Here is a 22,585-nt window from a genome sequence, read left to right on the forward strand (position 1 = left end):
TGAGCCCCATGTCACATGTCTTCAACCTGTTTGAATATTAAGAACAGAGTGTTTGTCAACAGTGATTTATAAACAAATAGCTCCTTGGCCTAACATGGTATCAACTAACACAAAAACAGTTTCTTGTTCATTTCTCAGATCTGAGAATTTCTTTTTTTTCTCTTTTTAACTCAGTTACATTTTAAAATTCTTTTAATATATTTGTATTCAGCAACTGTATCTTTATCATGGGATGAGAAGGTAGTTTTCATTAGCTCAGAATATCATGTAGAAAAAAATGTAAAATGAAAGAGTTTGCCAAAATTAGGATTGGTAAATAGGTTTCATGTTATGTGTTATTCTTGTTCATTTGGTACTTGTCATCTGGAGCATTGGGCTATGTATCATGGGAATCCAAGTTTGGGAATGGGGGAAAGAATGCTGTGGTCAATTAGTGGTATCTGCATGGTAGTTTGGGGTGGAAGGCATTACTATGTATGCCTTGCACTTATTCACTATGGGTCAAATGATTTCTAAGTCTTTTACAGCATTAAGGTTCTATGATATCTTTGTTTGTAAGTGTATATGCATATGGGTAGGAGTGTGGCTGAGGATGAGGTGAACTATTGCAGTCAGGGATGAACTAGTCCTGATAGTCCTGAGGGATTGACAATCTTTTACTTTAACTGTGAGAACAGGATATAGTGATTTATTGCCACTGCAGTTGCTGATTCTACAGATAAATGTCACAAATGTTGAGATTCAAGAGATTTTTATTTTGTTTTATTCATCTCTAGTTTATAAGAAAGTCACAGCAACTGCTAGTTTGTGTTCTTTGTAGTGCACCTTGTAGTCAGCCACAGTTTTTTAATTATTTTCTCTTAGATTGGAAAGTATGGAGGCTATGTGAGAAGAGCTAATCACTATCCCATGAATCGGTCTCAGGACCAGATAGACTTTGAACATTAAGTATGTTGGACTTTTAGGAACGTAAAATAAATGCCCCTTTTTATCTCCATGGTTACATTTATTATTCTTACTCAGATAAGTCATCCTAAATGAAAACTCTTTAACTGATAATATCAATGTTTTAATAAGATTATTTGTGCTTTCCTTAGTGAATACATGTCAAGATTTTTATTCAATGTCCTATTTTTCGAGACGTGCTCTATGAATTGTTGGAACTAAAATTAACTCAGTTATCTCTAATATTTAGAATTATGAGACTATAGAAGACATTAAACAATTCATATATTGACCTATTGCTTTGCTCTTGTGTTTTAAAAGATCAATGAAATATTCTTGATTTTTTAAATTAAAATCATTGAGAACACTCTATCTGATTTTACTGGGCAGTGTCTTCATGTTTACAAATGTTGCATAGCTTAGAACTCTTTTTAAACACAAAAAGAAAACAATATTATCTTTTACTTAGGTAATAAAATAATACTGGTTTTCTAAACAAGAATCTACCAACATGTGAAGACGTTTCAAAAAACATTAAGATGGGAGCATCCACAAATGCTATAGACAGAATGTGTCCCTACCAAATTCTTGTGTTGAAGCCCTAATCCCAATGTGATGGTATTTGGAGGTGGGGTCTTTGGGAAGTAATTAGGCTTCAAAGAAGTCATGAGGGTGGAGACTCCATGATGGGATTAGTGTCCTTATAAGGAGAAGAAGAGACCGGAGCCCTTTCTCTCCTTCTCTTTGCCATGTGAGCACACAGCAGGAAGGTAGCCATCTGCTAATCAGGAAGAGGGTCTTCACCAGACACTGAATCTGCCAGCCTTAGATCTTGGACCTACCAGTCTCCAGAAATATGAAAAATAACTGTTTGTTTTTTAAGCTACCTAGTCTATAGTATTTCACTATTGCAAAACAAACTAAGACAATAAACAAAAAGAAAGGCATTAAAACATATGGTCTATCTCTTGTTCAAGGAATTATACAATTCCTTCAAACATAATCCTCAGGTGAAGCACCAGAACTTGAACCTTCATGGCTTTTTACAATTATTTAAAAATATGCCAGCCTTCTTTGCCCCACTAAAGATATTTTTAAATTCATTAGACTCTCATGGTTTCCTCAAGCACATTTGATATGAATGTACTACTCAGACCACGGTTGCAAATGAATCAGAAGCAACTTCCTGTTTCTCTGTTCATTTCTAAATAATCCTGCACAAAAATGCCAGGAAGAGGCAGGTAGCACAAAGTAACCCAAACATACTGACATCCTGCATTTCCAAGGGAGTAACAAATCAGCTTTTCCCTTTCTTCAGATTAAGATTTATTATCTGTACACCATCATCATTCATCATATTATAAATACATATTGGACACCTGGAAACATAGTAGTTGCTATGGCAAACCTCTTCATCTGAAGAGTAATACTTGACTATTACTTGGCTTGATAGAAAAAGAGGAAATAGATGGGTGAGGAAGTTTATATGAATCAAAAAGCATTTTATATTGGGAAATTGTATCTGTCTTTTGTTTAGTCGTGTACTAGCTAGCTTTCAGTTTCATCAGACTCAGATAAGGGTAGTGGCGAGCTCATAAAAGTTTAACAACCCTGATTTGTAGCATTTACCAATTTTTGTGATACTTCCACTACAGCCAATTTCAAGCTACCCATTTGATACCACTAAATGTGGATTTTGGAACAGATGCACAAAATCAGCTCTCATGAACTGGTCAGAGCTGGCTGCAGCACACCACAGGCTAGAACACAACTCTTAGAGAAAAGTGATCTTGTGTAACCTATCAAATGTAATTGTGCAAATTATATTATATGCATAATAAATTTGTTTGACGGTTCTTTTTAAAAATTGGACATTTAAAACCTTAAACTTTTTATCTCAAACAAAGTATAAATTCCCTAACAATTCATAGTGAGAGATAAATACTATTATATGGATAAAATTAAATGCATTAATATTCCCCAACCCTATTATTGGCCTTTAATTTCCATATTATATCAAATATTTAATTAAGACATAAAACAAGTTAAAAAAAGAGAGAATTTCACTTTTTCTTACCATTTCTGTTTCCATTTTTACCCACAGCAATGCCTAAAAGTCACAGATAATTCACAATCTGAAAAATAAACATTTACAGACTCAATATAAAACAAATCTGCAAAAAGTCTTGAAATAATATTTAAAATAATTCACCTTCTTTGGTAGAAATTAGTATATTTGGTTCCCTTTTTGCATATTTATTTTGTGCAAGGATCTCACTCTGTTTTTGAGGGCCTATTATGTGCTAGGTGCTATTCAAGATACTGATAAACAGAAATGGACAAAACAATTATCTCTAACCTCATGGGCTTATGTTTAGGGGAAAGGGAAGAATAAAGAAGACAAGCAAAATACATAATATGATAAATAGGAATTATTGCTTAAGTGATAAAATAGTAGAGGGATATATTATGAACTTGAGAGTAAACTTTTAGGCAAATTGATAAAGAAATTGCCGCAATAGCAAAGAGGAATCACCCTAGGTCTTGACCTTTGCCTTGTCTTAGTCTATGAAGAACTCTACTAACCAACCCATGTACCCAAAACTAGTTCTGAAAAACAGCAAATTTCTAAAGCCCTTGAATAGGCATTTATTTAGTCTGAGACTACAGAAGAAAGAAAACACATCTAATGATGCATTTAAGAGATAGAGTCTGCAAAGGGACGTTGAATAATGAGACAGGAGAGAAGTTTCCTTTGTCTTTGCTGAGAAAGGCCCAGGGAGGAGAAGGTCAGCAGTAACAAAGGAGAGAAGAAAGCATATATTTTTCCTTGGGTCCTAATTTTTTGCAAATTTAAAAAATAAAAAGGTTACACATGTTGAAGATTTTATGTAAAGATTTTGGGATAATGAATTTAAATTAGTCTTGAAAGTTGGAATATATCACCACTAACTGTGAGGCACATTATTTATTTTCTGATTAATGAAAAATCCCAAATATTGTGAGTGAAACTATTATAGAGAATCTATAATAGGAAGAATATGAGTACATGTAAAATAAAGAAATGGGTGAAAACTTCTTGATGATATTTTGGTGAGATGTAATGTACAACGTCTCCAAACCTACTACTTATATTGAAAAAGTCATTAAATTAAAAGTTATTAAATGTATGAAATTTTACCCAATTCCAACTATGTAGCATACCATGAACATGCAAAATACATATGTTTCAATGGCTATGAGTTTTGTCTTTTAGTTTAGAATGCAAGAACTTTGACATTACCTCTGCAGTATGGTAAACGCTGAGATAGGAGGGAGGCAGAGATTTGGCCAGATTCAGAACAGAGCAAGGAAATGGATTTGATCTTGGTGATTTAGAGTGTGGGAACTCATGTCAACTTTAGGATATGCACTTGGGTGAATTTTACTTAAATAAAGGGAAAATTAGCAAATGAATGTTTCAGAAAGAGTTAAAGCTTGTCTCATATGCTATCTATGGAGTGGGAGAATCCAATTTGATAACATTTGAAAGGGAAAATTGTACCAAAAAATTACAAAGAGGTTTTGCTCCCCAAAAAGGGTTGTTTGGCAAAGTGCCTGCTTTCACATTAGATTCCACTTATGATGTTTTCATTATACAATTTATGTTTCCGCTTTTTTTTTAATTTCCCAAGTTTAACTTAAAAGTATTTCTACAGAATTATTTATATTTTATCTCATTCTCACTATGGTAGTTCCTAAAATAAAATACACAAATACTTATTGGTTATTGGTTTTGCTGCTTTTTAATGCTGTGGAATCCTGTATACTGTGTATATAGTAATAGGGAAATTAAAAATTCCATAAGAGGAAAAAAATTAAGACACATAAAAATATTGGAAGATATATTGATAATATTTTTTAATTATTAATTTTAGATTTTTATGATAAAACATACCAACTACCATTAAATGGTATGCCCCTCTCTATTGGCTTAAGTATCATCAAGCACATACCTCTTTACAGAAAAGAGAAAAACTGGGATAATCACTAAGATTCCAAATTCTGTCAAACCAAAAACTTGCTGTAATTTCTCCTTATGACACTGATCTCAGACATTTATTCTCAGTAAAATAAGTGAAGAAATTAGTAGCCGTCTAATTGGTGAAACTCTTTGGGTAGTTGTATAAAGTTCATTACTGTTCAGACATTTAATAAGCAAATGTCCTCTCAGCAACTCCAAATGGCTGCAGTTCCTATTGAATACAATTCTCTTTTCAAGCCATTGATGTGAAATGATTCTATTGACACTAACTTTTGAAGAAAACCTTTAGTTGAAGGGAGCTATGTCCAACATTTATCTCTATTGGTGGAATTTTTTCATTTTATATATTCGTCTTTTATTTTTTATGTGAGAAGGAAAAAACAAAGTCAGATCAAACACATCTATGGAACAAAGCACGAGGGTTCACACTAATGTGCAGGGATGAGAAGACTTTGCTCTAATTTGCTCTCAAAAGCCCTGATGCATTTTCCCATACCCCATACACAGGCATGACAGTGGATACCTCAGCCACTTTTGCACATGCCTAAGAAATGTGTTTCACACTTAAATTGCAGTTTCCACACTTTTCTGAACATATCTCTTAAACTTTTTTTTGTCTTCCTTTCCTTTTTTTGAAAAGAAATAGAAGGTAAGTTTCGAAATGAGCATTAGTGGAATAACTTGTTAGATTTGGAGATGGAGCAGTACTTTTCATTCTTCCAGGCATGTATTTGAAAAGAATTTGCACCTAAATTGCCTTGACTGACTGTTTTTATTCCAAGTTAAGTCATGATACCAGTTGAGTAAAGACACCCAGAAAACCCTTCTGGGCATTGCAAGGTTTCTCTTCCCTTTGGCGTTTGAAGTCAATGCTGACAACACATCTACTGTCCACTGGTCCTTTAATCAGTGTCCAGCCTATCCGACGAGAATAGCCCCAGGATGGAGCCCCAGACCAGGCCATGGGCAGCACCCTTTTGTCCCTCTCACATGGATGGGACATGATTCCACAGGATTAGCCAACAATTATATGCTCTGAACTGATCAATTCAGTCAATTTACTGTGCAAAGTAAATTGATCCTTCAGAACAAAGGATTCTGTCAGCAGGGAGCTACCTGAGAAAGCAGCATGCCTGTGTAAACAGTTCTGTCCTTGTCCCAGTGTGGAGTGGCCCTGCGCCATATGGTGCCACTATGAACTTATTAGCTGACGGATTAACTGATCTCTGCATTTGGGATCCCCAGTTTCCAGCTGTGAGAATGATTGATGGGCTAACTACTGCTCCAGTCTTGGAAGTTATTTCCTCCATTTAACAGAGTCAAGAAGACAGAAAATTGCCCCCTTTGTAAATGCTAATCTCACCACTCCTTCGAACACCCAACATAGCAATTTATTCAAGGCAAAGTCTTAAAATTGGTATAGTGCACATCAAATGCATACTAATTAGCAATTTCTTTTGAAGGCTCCATCACTTATTAAGGGTCTCCTTTTCCATATGTTCATCATGCCCCACTTCACCCTTTAATTACAAAACAGCACTTTCAACTAATTGTGAGAAGGTATATTGTGCCCGGAATCTGTATTAAACTCTACACCTTCTGATGCCTAATTTAGGATCACATCGAAGGCAGACAGATAAGCAGGCAAAAAAGCTTACAACTGTCATCTGCAATTTTAAGCATATTTGGGTGTTGTTCAGAAAGAACATTTTATCTAAGATGCCAGCTATGATATTCATCACTGGGCATTACCACAAACCCTGAGTAGAAAGAAGGGGATTGATTCCAGATTAATAAATGGAATCTTTCCTTCTTCGAGGGAAACCCACATAAACTCGACAGATACATGATAATATTATTTGTAACTTTGTAATTACTTCACCTATATGTAAAAGGACCACACAGGTTTAAAAGGTTAACAGTCTGTTATTTAAATATGTATATGATAGTTGCACCATAGAAAGGGGAATTTTGCAAAAATACACCTGAATAACACTTAAAATAAACTCCTCTTGGGAAATGTTGATGTTTTCCTTCATTAAATAAAACCCAGAGCCTTTAAGCCAGCTAGATAACTCTAACCTTGATCCCAAGTATATGTCTGTCATTTATTATCCTCACTAGAATGTTTTATGATAAAGACCTAGTCAGCTCCTTTCTCTGGCCCTCTTTTTCTACAGAATTTTCTAGACAATCTAGTGATACTTCCTTGTTGATGTTGGTTCCCAGAGATAGAACTGGTGGGAGTTTATGGTTCAGGTATATGTAGGCTACCTGGAGACAGACCCAAAGAAACCTTTGGATTTGGGGTGGAGAAAGGTGAGGTAAGGGATTCGCACTGTAAAAGCAGTTCATTTTTCACAAATCTTTAGTGAACCTGACTTCATCAGATAACAGTAGAACCCTGTAAATAAGCCAAGGAGCCAGACCAATCAATCTATCTTTAAATTAGGACCACTTTGAGGTAGGCTTTGAAACCATTCCTATATTCACAGTTGATGTATGGCAGAAATGGGAAAACCATGAATGGCAAAATATGTATAGACTCTGTTTTTTTTTTATTTGTTTTTTGTTTTTTTCTAGAAATTAACTTCAAAGATTCTTGAGCAGACCCTTGGTTGTTTGCTGTCTTCAGCCAAATGTCTTTGTTGAAACCAAAATTGCATCTTTTTATGATGGTTATTCAACTTTAATTTCCAAACTCTCTGATTCAGAATCAGTTTCCTTCAGACTATGGTTTGGTGGATTCTAGTCAAGGTTTATTCAGGGTTTTAATCCTCCTTTTAGCCATGTGTCTTTGGCCAGATTTTGATCTTTTTGAATCTCAGCTTCCTCATCTGAGATCATGAAGGGAATTATATCTCACCTCAAAGGTTTGGCTTATATCTGGTGTGGTGATAGGTGAGTATGCTAGTTTAGCATGGAACAGAGTTAGAAGCTAAGACTTTCCTTTGCTTCTCCTTCCTTTCATTTACTAACCACTTTGGCAACTTCAGTTTATCAGTTCAGTATCACACTTAACATTTAGGTTTCTTCTGTAGAGAAATAACTTGAGTTTTTCTCTTCCCTAAAGAGAGCAGAAAGAAACTGTCATTAAAATAGAGGGAAAATAAAAAATATCATATTATCTTCTTTCAAGCAATATAACGTATACCAAATATTAATGTAGTGTGTGTGTGTGGCGGGGGGTGGGGGGGCGGTCAATCATTTATTTTTAAATCACTTTCTGAAATTTGCTCTTTCTTTCTCTCTCTTTCTTTCTTTCTTTTTTTGAAAGAGTCTCAATCTGTCACCCAGGCTGGAGTGCAATGGCGTGATCACAGCTCACTGCAACCTCTGCCACCTAGGTTCAAGAGATTCTCATGCCTCAGCCTCCCAAGTAGCTGGGATTACAGGTGTGCACCACCACACCCAGCTAATTTTTGTATTTTTAGTAGAGATGGGGTTTCACCATGTTGGTCAGGCTAATCTTGAACCTCTGACCTCAGGTGATCCACCCACCTCAGCCTCCCAGAGTGCTGGGATTACAGGTGTGAGCCACTGCACCTGGCCTTGTTGCTCTTTCTTTAATAAACAGTTGAATTTTAATATTGAAATGTGATATATGCAAAGAGAACAACTTATGTGAATACTGGAATTAGAGGATGATCACCATATTTATGAAAAACTGGTGCAAAGGAAAGTTGAGGAAGTCATCTGTATAAACCTGGCAAATAATTGTTAGGTAAGAATGATTTTAGCATTTTTTTGTGTTTTATGAGTCCAACATTCTTAGCAAGTTTATACTGAATTGAATTGTAGCCAGCCAAATAGAACTCTCCAAATATCCTCAAACACACTAGACAGTCACTTTATTTTGACTTTGAAAATCTGACCATAATAAATGTTTTTATTTATAGAAATCTTCACAATATTTTAATAGTTAGGTTAGATATACTTTGTTGGGATATCAAGATGGTAAGCCACAATTTGTTCTTTGAAAGAAAATATGCAAATCCTGTTTCTAATTATTCATGCTAATTAGGAGGTTTACTTGAAAAAAGTGTGTGACAGATAAATGATTCACATTTGGTTGAAGAATAGAGTCTATTACTTTTTCATCAGATTTATCATTTCCTTTACCTTCCCCACCTTCATTCAGGCAATTCTTTTAGAAAAATGTCAGCAAGCTTAATTTCCACCTCTGTATCAGATTATTCTAGAATTATCACGTGTTTAGTAGTGATAAAGGTGCCACAATATTTCAAAAAGTTTTTCCTTATTTCCTGTTTATTTTTTTCCCCGTAGGAGAAACTATGAATTATATATCATTCAGGTTAAAGAACTTCCACCTCTAAGTGTCAGGGGAATTTTGCCTTTGAAAAACCTCTCCTTTCATCCTAACCAGTTTTTGGACTCCAAGTGACATGAGGTTAAAGAGCCTCTTTTATACATCTGTACATATCTGGTCTTTTAAAAAGAGTAAGTACTCAATGAATGTGGTTGAATGAAAGAGATAGTCATGGTCTATGAGAAGCATGGCTATTTGCTATCACATAGGATAAGAGTACCAAAGAACATTTGCAATATATACCAGTCTTGTACAGTATTCTGAGCTTTATTTAATGAGTTTTAAAATTGTGACTTTTAGAGAGCAGAGTCCACCTCCAGTCACCTTCTCTCACTCTCTCCAAATATCTACTTCACAAAGATTGAGTATAGATGATCACTGATTCTATACGGGCTACTTCACATAATTTTGATCTGATCCTTTTTCACTACCCTTATTTGTGTATATGTGTGCATAAATACCAAGAGTGTGGTGGGTGGGTAGGTAAGTAGGTGAGAAATCTCTCCCTCCAAAGATTAACTGAATTTTTTATTTGGGGAATTTTTAGTGAATATGTGTCAATTCATTTGATATTATAGAATGCAACAAATGTTTTCAGATTAGCTTGATTTTCATCTTTTGAGTTCTCAAAAGCTACACTTCACATTTCCTGACAGTTATATTTGGAACCAGAATTTACTCCTTAGTTTCACGTAATTTTTTCAGTTTTTGTACTTTTAAATTTTATAGTTCAAGGATTGTTGCTGAGTGTTGTTTGCCTTCATGAGACTAATAATATTCCCGTGTTTAAAGGGGTATATTTTAAGTGATACATATATTCACAGCATAAAAATGTAGCATACCTAAGTCAACACCAGAGGATTTTCCAGTTTTAAAAATCTTCGCAAGTTTACAAACTAAAGTTTTCTTGAAAGAAGAAAATCACTTTGACTATTACTTTGTACTTCTTAAAAAAAAATCAGTCACACAAAGGAAGGCAGGCAATGGCCACAGAACAATCAAGTGATTACCTCATTATGTCATCATTTGGATAATACATGAATATACAACAAACAGTTGACCAACTGTATAGTTCCTTCTCAGCCACAAATGTATAAATTCCTTACAAAGCAAGATCAGCAGTACTGTGATAGTGACATTGCTTTCATAATAGAAAATAAATAGTTCTTAAGAATAACCAGATCAGAAATGTGCCTCAAGTACATTACCAATGAAAAAGATTACATAAGCAATGAAACATATATGAGATTCCAGTATTTTCAATTTGGTGGGAATTTTTGAAATTTACTCCTAAAATTTCTAGAAATGAATGCAAAGTTGCCCAAGGAAATGATTAATAATATGAGAATTATATTGGGAACTATTCCTGTTTTGGAAAATAAATCATAACCAGCATTTCTTACTGTATTTAGAAGTGTTTTTGTCTTCTTTTTTGAAAGGGCCTTACACTTCCTATCTCCTTTCAAATATTTGTTATGACAGTGTTCCTCATTCAAATGAATAGAGATACTTTTCATTCATTTGGATCAAAACCAGTATTGAAACATTTTTAGACTAACTCTTTTGCACACTTCTTTTAGACTAGAGATTGAGGAAAGAAACATGAAAATTGTACACCTTTATTTTTTATTCATTACTGTCTTGAAAGACTTAAAATGTTCTTTTTTTTTTCATAATGGCAGCTGGATGAACAGCTCATATGCTGAGTTAAAATCTGAATCAACATGAAATGACTGAAATTCTAAGCCTAAAAAAATTACTGTTTATAATGGAAACTCAAGCATAATAGTCCATGATGGAAATTCAGTCACCATAGTCAGGTGGATGGTGATGCTGCAATAAGGAAATGTAATTAAGTTGTCTATATCAGGAAGAGAGTTGACTAATCATTCATGGGGAGCCTTATTGCTATCATTTTTTAAATTAATTTTTTTCTTAATTATCCTTAGGTATTTCATTTTCAGCTACAACTTAATGCAGATAAAACCTACTTCTGATTTCTCTTAATTACTAATGCTGCAAAGATGCATCTTTTCCAAGCTCGCTTACAACCAACTTTCAAATCAATTAAGGCATCTCAAAAGCATTTCTAAAATACCAGATGCTCTGTCAGCTGCACAGAACAATGTGTTAATAATTATATTTCTCTTTCTTACAGCAGATCAAAGCCAGAGATGAGGTGACATACACCTAAGATATTCAAACTCCAGCTTGAAGGTCAATTGGATCTGCCGACATATGTTGCTGATTTTGTAACATGAAAGCCAGCTAAGAAAAACAGATCAGTGAAATGCATATTCTTCGTATTCTTAATTTCAGCCCTATCCAAATGTTTACAGAATAGTTTGAAGAGATTTGCAGTTTCTTGTTATCAGTCTTATTAAGCCTTGGCAAACCTTTAATAACAAGTCTATCAACAACCCACCAGGGATTTGATTTTAGTCTTAGAGTGCCTGAATTTTTACGCTATTGAACAATTTTTAATTGGAAGCACCAGGACTTTTTCTGATCAGTTGTCCACGTTGCCTCATGAATGGGTGGCATTCATGCTCAGCTTGAAAAGGCAATGGCAGCTGGGGAAAAAATAAGGCTTTGTGTAAGCCGAGAAGAGGGCAGGCAGGCAGGCAAACAGCAAGATTCCCCTAGAAGTAGCTTTAGTGTGGGTGTTTTAGGCCACACAGAAAAAAGTAAACTAGAATAATCACCACCTTGCACTTGTTTTATGTTTCCATGGTTTAACTTAAAACACTGGCACAAGGAGACAACTACCATTCTAAAGTCAGAACCTCAGTTAAACTAGAATTGTGGGTCAGATCCATGTCTGTCAACTACATAGGACACTTGGAAGTGCAATTTAGAAAGAGAGAATATAGTAGCAGTTTCCCCGCTAGTAAATCCTACACACCCGTGCCAGGTTAATTTTATCATGGTTATTAGAATGTCAAAACCTTCAAGGATTTCCATCTGCTCTTAGAGTAAAATACCAACTTCTACATTTGTGTTTCAAAGCTCTCTCTAAAATAACCAATCCTACACATCCAGTTCTTCATGAGAGTCAGGGCTCTGAAGCCAGATTATCTGGGCTCAAATTCCACCTCCATCATTTACCAAGTTGTATCACCTTGCACAAGTCACTTAACCTCTGTGTGCCTTTGTCTTCTCCTTGTAAAATGCAGATTAAAATATTGCCTCTATTACGTGGTTGTTATAGAAGATTAACTAAGTTAATATGTGAATGTTCTTAAACTGGCCTAAAACTTAGTGAGAATAAGCACATATAAATGCTTGAGTAAGGCATGTCCCACTGTACTACAGTGCATTATGTTCCTTCCTTTCTCTCTCTACTCATGGTTTTCTGTCTACTTAAAATTCTTTGCAAAGTTAGAAATGGAAGTAGTCAGAAACCAGAAAGCTAGCCAGAATGAAAATCACTGAAGCAGAAAGACTAGATTGTCCTTCCAGAAGAAGGCTCTGTTCAGAATTCTCCCAGAACTTTCCAGCCTCTATACATTTGCTTATTTAGTTCTCCTTTTCTGGTATGCCTTTCCTTCTTCTATCTATTCAAAACCTACTCAGTCTTTCAAAATCAAGATGGAATTCTCTGTGATGCCTTTCTCAAATGCTTTGGACTTACTCATGTTTTCATGAACTGTATCTCCTATTGATCTGCCATTTTTTGGTCCTTAATTATATACCAATTTGTGTTGCAAATTAATATTTGCTTTCATATTAGTCTTATTTCCCCCAAATAGATGGTTAGCTTATCAAGCACAAGAGCAGAGATTTATCTTATATCTCGTGTGGAGCTGAGCTTAAAGTAAGTGTTCAATAAATTCTATTGAATAGACTTTAATAAATTCAATTAATGTCCTCTCCTTCAATCCTGTCTGCAATAGTCACAGTAACTAAAAATAAGAGGTTTAAGAAAATATCAATAAAAGGCTGAAAATATCATGAATAAGAAACTAAAACTAACTACCAAAGCCAAGGTAGATTCTGATGGGCTGAAGCTGAAGAAAAAAATGGTTCTTCCTCTAAAATATTTTACAATTTGTTTCACATATTTAAAATATATTTGAAAGTGAGGAAACTGGACACAAATAATTTCACAATGAATTAAGTCAGAACTAGTGCTCAAACCTCTATCTTCTGGCACTAATCTGTCTTAACTCATTGTGGGATTCTGTGTGTCCAGTGCACCTATATCTACCACACTGTGGATTACGGTGAAAAAAAAAAAGGATTATGTAGAGTAGTTAAGTCTCTAGATTTGTTCATCTAGTTGGAGTTAAAAATTTCATTGGCAAGTAGATTGTTCACCAATTTCTGTAAGTAATGGCTATTAAAAAATTCTTTTCCCATTGGAAACTCAGCATTTTAGACATGTGGTAGGCTCTTAGTCTTTGTTAAACAACAGTGATGTTATTTCTTCAATTTTGATACTTGGTGTGTACTCTTATTTCCTGGCTGTTCATAGTTTATGCCAATTATGCCAAATTTTTATCAACTTTATCCAAATTTTATTTGTTGTCCAATATTTGTTTGACTAACTTGCCAATTTCTCAGTGCATATTTATCCAAGAGGAACTGAAGTATTGTCAGTATAGTTTTGATACCAGCAAGGTTATATAATAAAAAACTAACCTTTAGTGACTATATTTGTATATTTAATATTAAGTATAGATCACATGCGGCTGCTTGACTTCTGATGTAACTCTATGTGTTTTGAAATAGACCTGAGGCTCCTTACAGGAATAGACAATGGTCTCTTCAGTTGAATTTTTGCTGACTTTTCTCAATATGTGAAAATCTCTTAATTTTCCTGACTCTACCCTATCTAGGTTCTCCTCTTGTGTCTTCCTTCACTCCTTTAATAAATCTTAGTTCTCAGTCCTCCACTGTATTTTCTATATAATGCCTTAGATTTCATCTCAGTCACTGTAGTGCTTTCACTATTTCTGCATAGATGATGCTATAATATTTACTTCAGCTTTCAAAATTCTAACCAGCTCTTCTCTAAAACCCTACTAGACATTTCTTCTTGGGCAACCTACCTATACCTCAAGTTGGATGTATTTTTAACTGAATTCATCATGTCTCTGAAATTGTCTCTGTCTCTTAATTTTCTTAACACTATTCCTGCCGTTCATTAGGAAGTTCAGTCTCCTTTGACTCCTCTCCTTTCCTGACTGCATATTCATTTGGTCCTATAGTATTGTCTGTTTGATCATCTTGATATCTGCAAAGTCCATTTTTCCTTCTGGCACTTCCTTTTCCATCTCTTCAACTGGACTGGCACTGTAGTTCAATACCCAGAAATACACATAATAATTACTTGTTGAATTAATAAATGAATGACTTTCCTATCTCAATTTCTTTGTGCCTTCAGTATATTCCAGATTAATTATTTCTCTGTAGCCCCAGCTACCGGGAGGCTGAGGCAGGAGAATGGTATGAACCCGGGAGGCGGAGCTTGCAGTGAGCCGAGATCGCGCCACTGCACTCCAGCCTGGGCGACAGAGTGAGACTCCATCTAAAAAAAAATAAAAATAAAAAATAAAAAGACATATTCATCCTGTTACTTATACTGGAAAGCCTTTCCGAGCTTTCACTCTTCTATAATAGTGCTTCCCTTTCCTCACTTTGCATTAGTACCACCTGGAGAGATTGTAGAGAATCCTGTGCCCAAGCCTCATCTAGACATAGGAAGTAGACTCTCTGGACACAGGACCCAGACATTCAGGGGTGATATCCAAAGAATTTTACCAGTGATATGACAAAAACACCAATCAAAACTGCTTTCCTGACCGATCAGCATGGACTATGGCTGCAAAAACCAGAATGGTCCTAAATACTATCTAATTATCAGCCCTGCCAATACTCATGTTTATTAAGATCTCAAAAAGGTAATTCTAATGAACCACTGATTACAAAATACACTCATATTTCTGACCCTGGCAATCAAGACTCTTTATAATAAGGCCTAAATTTCCCTTTAGAACATTATTGCCTCTAGCCTTTATATGAAATCTCTGCTCTAATCATTTTATATCCACTAACTATGCCTTGCTCATTGCCATTTCCTAGCTTTTACTTACAGAGTAGGTGTTCTATGACAGGGTAAACTTTGCTTTACTTCATTTTAATGGAAAATAGAGGTAATGTGAAGTAGAACATTAATGCACTCAACCAATCAAACAGTAATTTACAGTGTTTGTGAACTTTTTAGGATGTGTATGTTTGCTTACCAAGAATGGCACTGAATTACAACGAATGATGAAAAGTTATAATCATGGAATAGAGGGGAGCAGAGACGAAATGTTCAAGCCTTGGCTATGGAGGAAAAAAATTGCTGATGGAAAGAGAATGGCCATGTATGTCTACTAAACATCACACTCTTGATCTTTTAAAAAGGAATTGTTTTGTGAATTTCTAACTTGTCTTTTATGAAGTTATGGTTCATTCTTTTAAATAATGTGAGGAAATGTTGACCAAAAATGACTGAAGTGTGTTGAAAAAAGAATAATCTCCAAAAATAATGGAAAGTAATTCTGTTGTTGCTACTTCACGGAGCTCTTTCCTTACATTGTGTTTTTAGTGTCCTTGGCTACTTCTTAGATCCAACGTGTACAACAAAATGCTAAAATGTAAAGAGCATAATTTAGGGATCAATAAAATTTTATCTGATAGATGCCTCACTCACAAGAAGACTCAGATGACACATAAAGGGCACTGATGTAGGAATAACTAATCACTGTCAACTGTACTCATGGGAAAAATCAGCATAACTCCCATGTTCAAGTAAGAAGAAAATTTTAAGTCATTGAGTTATATCACATCTAGTTCCAGAAGCCTGTTTTGGGTTATTTGTGCCCTGGGAATTCCTGCAAATTCAGAGACCAATTCTAGGATAAGATGATTGAACTAGTCTGTTCTTAACTGCTTTAAAGAACTACTTGAGACTGGGTAATTTATGAAGAAAAGAGGTTTACTTGACTCACAGTTCTGCAGACTGGAAAGGAGGCATGACTGGAAGGCCTCAGAAAACTTACAATCATAGTGGAAGGACAAAGGGGAAGCAAGCATGTCTTCATGTAGTAGCAGGAGAGAGAGAGAGAGAGAGAGAAAGAGTGAAGGGAGAAGTGTTACACACTTTTAAACAATCAGATCTTGTGAGAGCTCACCCATTATGAGAATAACTGCAAGGGGAAAATCCACTTCCCATGATCTAATCACCTCCCACCAGGCCGCACCTCCAACACTCACAATTCAACATGAGATTTGGGTGGGGATACAATGATTTTATAGTGTTTTGTACCAACCTGGAGTGGAGTTTTTAATTAACTCCTAAGAGAATGTTTGATTAACTTTTTTTTTTTTTTTTTTTTTGAGATGGAGTTTCATTCTTGTTGCCCAGGCTAGAGTGCAATGGCACGATCTTGGCTCATTGCAAACTCCACCTGCCAGGTTCAAGTGATTCTCCTGCTTCAGCCTCCTCAGTAGTTGGGATTACAGGTGCCTGTGACCATGCCCAGCTAATTTTTCTTTTTTTTTGTATTTTTAGTAGAGACAGGGTTTAACCATGCTGGCCAGGCTGGTCTCGAACTCCTGACCTCAGGTGATCCACCCACCTCGGCCTCCCAAAGTGCTGGGATTGATTAACTCTTGTAAGTGAAGTACTCGGAGACAACTATTTGGCTCCAACGTGCTCTTTTAAGCTCTTCCCTTTCATATTGCATCCACAGCCTTTTGATAGTCAATTGCATTTATGAAGTTATTCCAAAATTTTGGAGCTCAGCCAAATAATTTCCAAAAGCACAGAGCTGCAATTGGCAATATGGTAGGCAAGATAATAGTCCTCTACAAAGATAACCATACCCTGATCCTTATAATCTGTGAATCTGTTAAGATACATGGCAAAAAGAACTTTGCACGTGCAATTAAATTAAGGACTTTGGGGTGGGAGGATTACTTTGGAGTATCTGGGTGGAACTAATCTAATTACACAAATCCTTAAAAGCAGAGAACCTTTCCTGCCTGTGTTTAGAGACCATGTGATGATGAAAGGAGAGTGAGAGAGATTCTACATTGCTGGCTTCAAAAATGGAGGAAGGCCAATGCCCAGAAGAGTTTTCCCTAGGTTGTCTTCTAGCGGTTTCAGGGCTTTGGGTCTTCAATTTAAGTCTTCGGTCCATCTCGAGTTGATTTTTGTATAAGGTGAGAGATAGGGATCTGGTTTCATTCTTCTACATGTGGCTAGCCAGTTTTCCCAGCACCATTTATTAAATAGGGTGTCTTTCCCCTAATTTATGTTTTTGTATGCTTTGTTGAAGATCAGTTGGTTCTAAGTATTTGGCTTTATTTCTGGGTTCTCTATTCTGTTCCATTGGTCTATTTGTCTACTGTTATACTGCTACCATGTTGTTTTGGTAACTACAGCCTTGTAGTATAATTTGAAGTCTGTTAGTATGATGTCTCCAGCTTTGTTCTTTTTGCTTAGTGTTTCTTTGGCTATGCAGGCTCTTTTTTGGTTCCATATGAATTTTAGGATTTTTTTTTATTTCTGTGAAAAATGATGTTAGTATTTTGATAGGAATTGCATAGAATCTGAAGATTGCTTTGGGCAGTATGGTCATTTTTGTGATATTGATTCTTCCAGTTCATGAGCATGGGATGTGTCTCCATTTGTTTGTATAATCTCTGGTTTCTTTCAGCAGTGTTTTGTAGTTCTCCTTGTAGAGCTCTTTCATCTCCTTGGTCAAGTATATTCTTAGGTCTTTTTTTTTCTTTAACTGTTGTAAAAGGGATTGAATTCTTGATTTGATTCTCTGCTTAGTCATTGTTGGTGTATAGCAGTGCTACCAATTTGTGTATATTGATTTTGTAAAATTTACTTAACTGAATGTATTTATCAAATCTAGGAGTCTTTTGGAGGAGTCTTTAGGGCTTTCTAGTTATGCAATCATATCATCAGTGAGCAGTGACAGTTTGACTTCTTTTTTTCCAGTTTGGATGCCCTTTATTTTTTCCTGTTGCCTAATTGCTGTAGCTGGAACTTTCAGTACTATCTATGTTGAATAGAAGTGGTGAAAGTGGACTGGACATTGGCCTAGGCAAAGAATTTATGACTAAGACCACAAATTCAAATGCAACAAAACCAAAAATAAATAAATGGGACTTAATTAAACTAAAAGATTCCGTACAGAAAAAGAAATAATCATCAGAGTAAACAGACAACCCACAGAGTGGGAGAAAATATTTGCAAACTATGCATCCAACAAAGGACTAATATCCAGAATCTATAAGGAACTCAAATCAGCAAGAAAAAAAAAAAACAAATGATCCCATCAAAAAGTGGGCAAATGACATGAATAGACATTTTTAAAAATAAGATATACAGATGGCCAAAAAACATGAAAAGATACTCACCATCACTAATCATCAGGGAAATGTAAATTAAAACCACAGTGAGGTACCTCTTGACTACTACAAGCATGACCATTATTAAAAAGTCAAAAAACTGTAGTTGTTGGCATGGATGTGGCAGAAAGGAAATGCTTATACACTGCTCATGGGAATGTAAATTAGTACAACCTCTATGGAAAACAGTATGGAGATTTAAAGAGCTAAAAGTAGATCTACCATTTGATCCAGCAGTCCCACTACTGGGTATCCACCTAAAGGAAAATAAGTCATATCAAAAAGACATCTGCATGCATATGTTTTAGGCAGCACAATTCACAATTTCAGATATTTGGAACCAACCTAAGTGCTCATTGACCAATGAATAGATAAAGAAAATGTGGTATATATACACCATGGAATACTACTCAGCCATGAAAAAGAATAAAGTAATGCTTTTGCAGCAACTTAAATGGAGCTGGAGGCCATTATTCTAAGTGAAATAACCAAGGAATAGAAAACCAAATATTGTATATTCTCACTTATAAGTGGGAGTTAAGTTATGGGTACACAAAGGCACACAGAATGATATAATGAACTACAGAAACTCAGCAGTGGGATAGTGAGAATGGGGATTAAGGGATATAAAAAACACATATTGGATACAATCTACATTACTGAAGTGTCAGGTGGTCTAAAATCTCAGACTTCATCACTACACAATTTATCCATGTAACAAAAACCACTTGTACCCCAAAAGCTACTGAAAAAAAATTTTTTTTAAATGAAGGAAGGGAACCATTAGTCAAGGAATGTAGGCAGTCTTCAGAAGCTGTAAAAGGCATGGAAACAGTCTTTACCCTAGAGGCTTCAGATAGGAATGCAGCTTTGCTTACAATCTTGATTCCAGCCTACAGACTTCTGATCTGCAGACCGTATGATAATAACTTTATGTTTTAGGCCACTACGTTTGTGGTAATTTATGGCAACTATAGAAAATGAAAAGGAGTCTGCATGGACATGTGTCTTAATGGGGAGTGAGGAGGGATCAAAAAATACAAACCCCTCTCAAAGCATTTACTAAGAAATATTTGTTGATGAGCCTAGACTCTGTCTTTTGTTTACAACTGCTCAATTATTATGTAATGGAATTGTAATTTCTATGCATTTGTTAGGTTGGCTATTACATAATTTTCTTTTTTAAAAAATAGTTTAATTGAAATATAATTCATATATAATTTGCCAATTTAAAGTGTACAATTCAGTGTTTTTAATATATTCACAAGGTTGTGCAACCATCACAACAATCTAATTTTAGAACATTTTCAACATCTTAAAAGAAATCCCATACCCTTTAGCAGTCAATCCCTTTCCCCTCATCCAGAGCCCTAAACAAATGCTAATCTACTTTCTGTCTTCATTACTTTGTCTATTCTGGACATTTCACATAAGTGAAATCCTAAAATGTGTGGCCTTTTGTGTATGGCTTCTTTGACTTAATGTAAGATTTTCGAGGTCCAATTACACTGCACTACATCTCAGTACTTCATTCCTTTTTATTAGTGAGTACTATTCCATTGTATGGATATACCACTTCCACATTTTATTTGTTCATTCAACAGTTTAATTGTGCTCTGATGGTTGAAAGACAAAATTGTCAAGCGTTCTGTATTAGCAGTGGATGTAGACATTTTTTCAGATGGATAAAATGTATATGCTACAGATGTAAAGTCTTCCATGTAAAAAAGTTTTGTACAGCTTTCTGTACAATATTGAATCTCATCTGGCATATTCTAATCAGGTTATAGGTCAATAAAGTTTTTGACTTATTTCAATAAAAACCAGTTGATAGAAATTTAGGTTGTTTCCACTTTTTATTTATTATAAACAATGTTGCTATGTTATGAATAATTGTGTACAAGTTTTTGTATACATGTATGTTTTCATTTATCTTGGGTATATACTTAGGAGTGGAATTGTTGAATCATATGAAATGTTTAATGTTTATTAAACATATGGTTAATGTTTTGAGGAATTACTAAACTGTTTTCCAAAGTAGTTGCATTATTTTTCATTATTTCTATAATGTAACAAGAATTCCAATTTCTCCATATCCGAATTAACACTTGTTATTGTCTGTCGTTTTAATTGTAGCCATCCTAGTGGATGTGAAGTTATATTTTATTGTGATTTTGATTTGCATATCTGTGGTAACTATTGATGTTGAGTATCTTCATGTGCTTATTAGCCATTTATGTATCTTTGGAAAAATGTCTGTTGAAATCTTTTGCCTGTTTTAAAATAAGTTTGTCTTTTTATTATTGAATTTTAAAGACCTTTAAAAACATGTTCTGGGTACAAATCCATTATCAGATATATTATTTGTAAATATTTTCTCCCATTCTGTAGGATTATGTTCTCAATTTTTGATGGTATCTTTTGCATCACAAAGATTTTAATGTTGATGTAATTCCATTTATCTATTTTTTTCTTTTGTTGCTTGTGCTTTTGGTGTTGTATCTAAGAAATCATTACCTAACACAAAGTCATAAGGATTTACACCTGTGTTTTCTCATGTTTTAGCTATAACATTTAGGTCTTTGATCCACTTTGGGTTAATTTTTGTGTATAGTGGGAGTAGGGGTCCAACTTCATTCTTTCGCTAGTAAATATCCAGTTATCTCATCACCATTTGTTAAAAAGACTATTTTTTTCCTCATTGGATTTTCGTGGCACCCTTGTCAAAAATCAGCTGGCCATAAATGTAAGAGTTTGTTTTTGGACTCTAAATTCTATTCCATTGATTTGTGTGTTTATCCTTATGTCATTTTCACAGTGTCTTGATTACTATAGTTTTGTAAAGTTTTGAAATCAGGAAATGTTACCCCTCCAATTGTGTTCTCTTTTTTTCAAGTTTTTTTCCGGCTATTCTGGGTCACTTGAGTTCCATATAATTTTGAGATTAGTTTGTCAATTTCCGCAAAAAAAAAAAAAAAAAAAAAAAAAAAAAGCTGTATTCCAATAATGGTTGCATAAAATCTACTGATCAATTTGGACAGTACTAATATCTTAACAGTATTAGGTTTTGATCATAGAACATCTTTCTAGTTATAAGAATGACTAATTTGTTTCAACAGTTTTTGTAGCCTTCACTGTATTAGTTCTTAACTTATTTTGTTATGTGTATACCTACATTAGTTTTTGATGCTATTATAACTGGAATTGTTTTCTTTTTTTTTTTTTTTTTTTTGAGACGGAGTCTCGCTCTGTCGCCCAGGCTGCTGGAGTGCAGTGGTGTGATCTTGGCTCACTGCAAGCTCCGCCTCCCGGGTTCACACCATTCTCCTGCCTCAGCCTCCCGAGTAGCTGGGACTACAGGGGCCCGCCACCATGCCTGGCTATTTTTTTTTGTATTTTTAGTAGAGACGGGGTTTCACCATGTTAGCCAGGATGGTCTCGATCTCTTGACCTCATGATCCACCCGCCTCAGCCTCCCAAAGTGCTGGGATTACAAGCGTGAGCCACTGTGCCTGGCCTGGAATTGTTTTCTTAATTTCATTCTTAAAATGTTTACTGAAAGTGTGTAGAAATACAATTGATTTTTACATATTGCTCTTATATCCTGCCATCATGCTGAACTCATTTTTTTTAGTTCTAATAGGGGATGTGTGGGTGTGTGTGTATGTGTTTGTGTGCTCCCAAAGATTTTCTACATACAAGACCATTTCATCTGCAAATGAAGATAGTATTTTTTTCCTTCTAATCTGGAAGCCTTGTATTTCTATTCTTGTATAATTTCCATGGCCAGAACCTCTAGTACAATATTAAATATAGACTGGATAAAGAAAATGTGGCACATATGCACCATGGAATACTATGCAGCC

At 35.1% G+C, this 22,585-nt stretch overlaps 1 long non-coding RNA gene across 1 annotated transcript in view; it reads left to right on the forward strand.

The window, feature by feature from the left end:
* LOC107974628 (uncharacterized) overlaps positions 1-20,543 on the forward strand; it is a 194,422-nt gene extending 173,879 nt beyond the window's left edge. The window contains exon 3 of the long non-coding RNA XR_008547923.2: positions 11,458-20,543. This is a non-coding gene — a long non-coding RNA (uncharacterized LOC107974628). The remainder of the gene's footprint in view (positions 1-11,457) is intronic.
* The last annotated feature ends 2,042 nt before the right edge of the window (positions 20,544-22,585 follow it).

The sequence above is a fragment of the Pan troglodytes genome, chromosome 4, assembly GCF_028858775.2.
Source record: "Pan troglodytes isolate AG18354 chromosome 4, NHGRI_mPanTro3-v2.0_pri, whole genome shotgun sequence".
NCBI lineage: Eukaryota > Metazoa > Chordata > Mammalia > Primates > Hominidae > Pan > Pan troglodytes.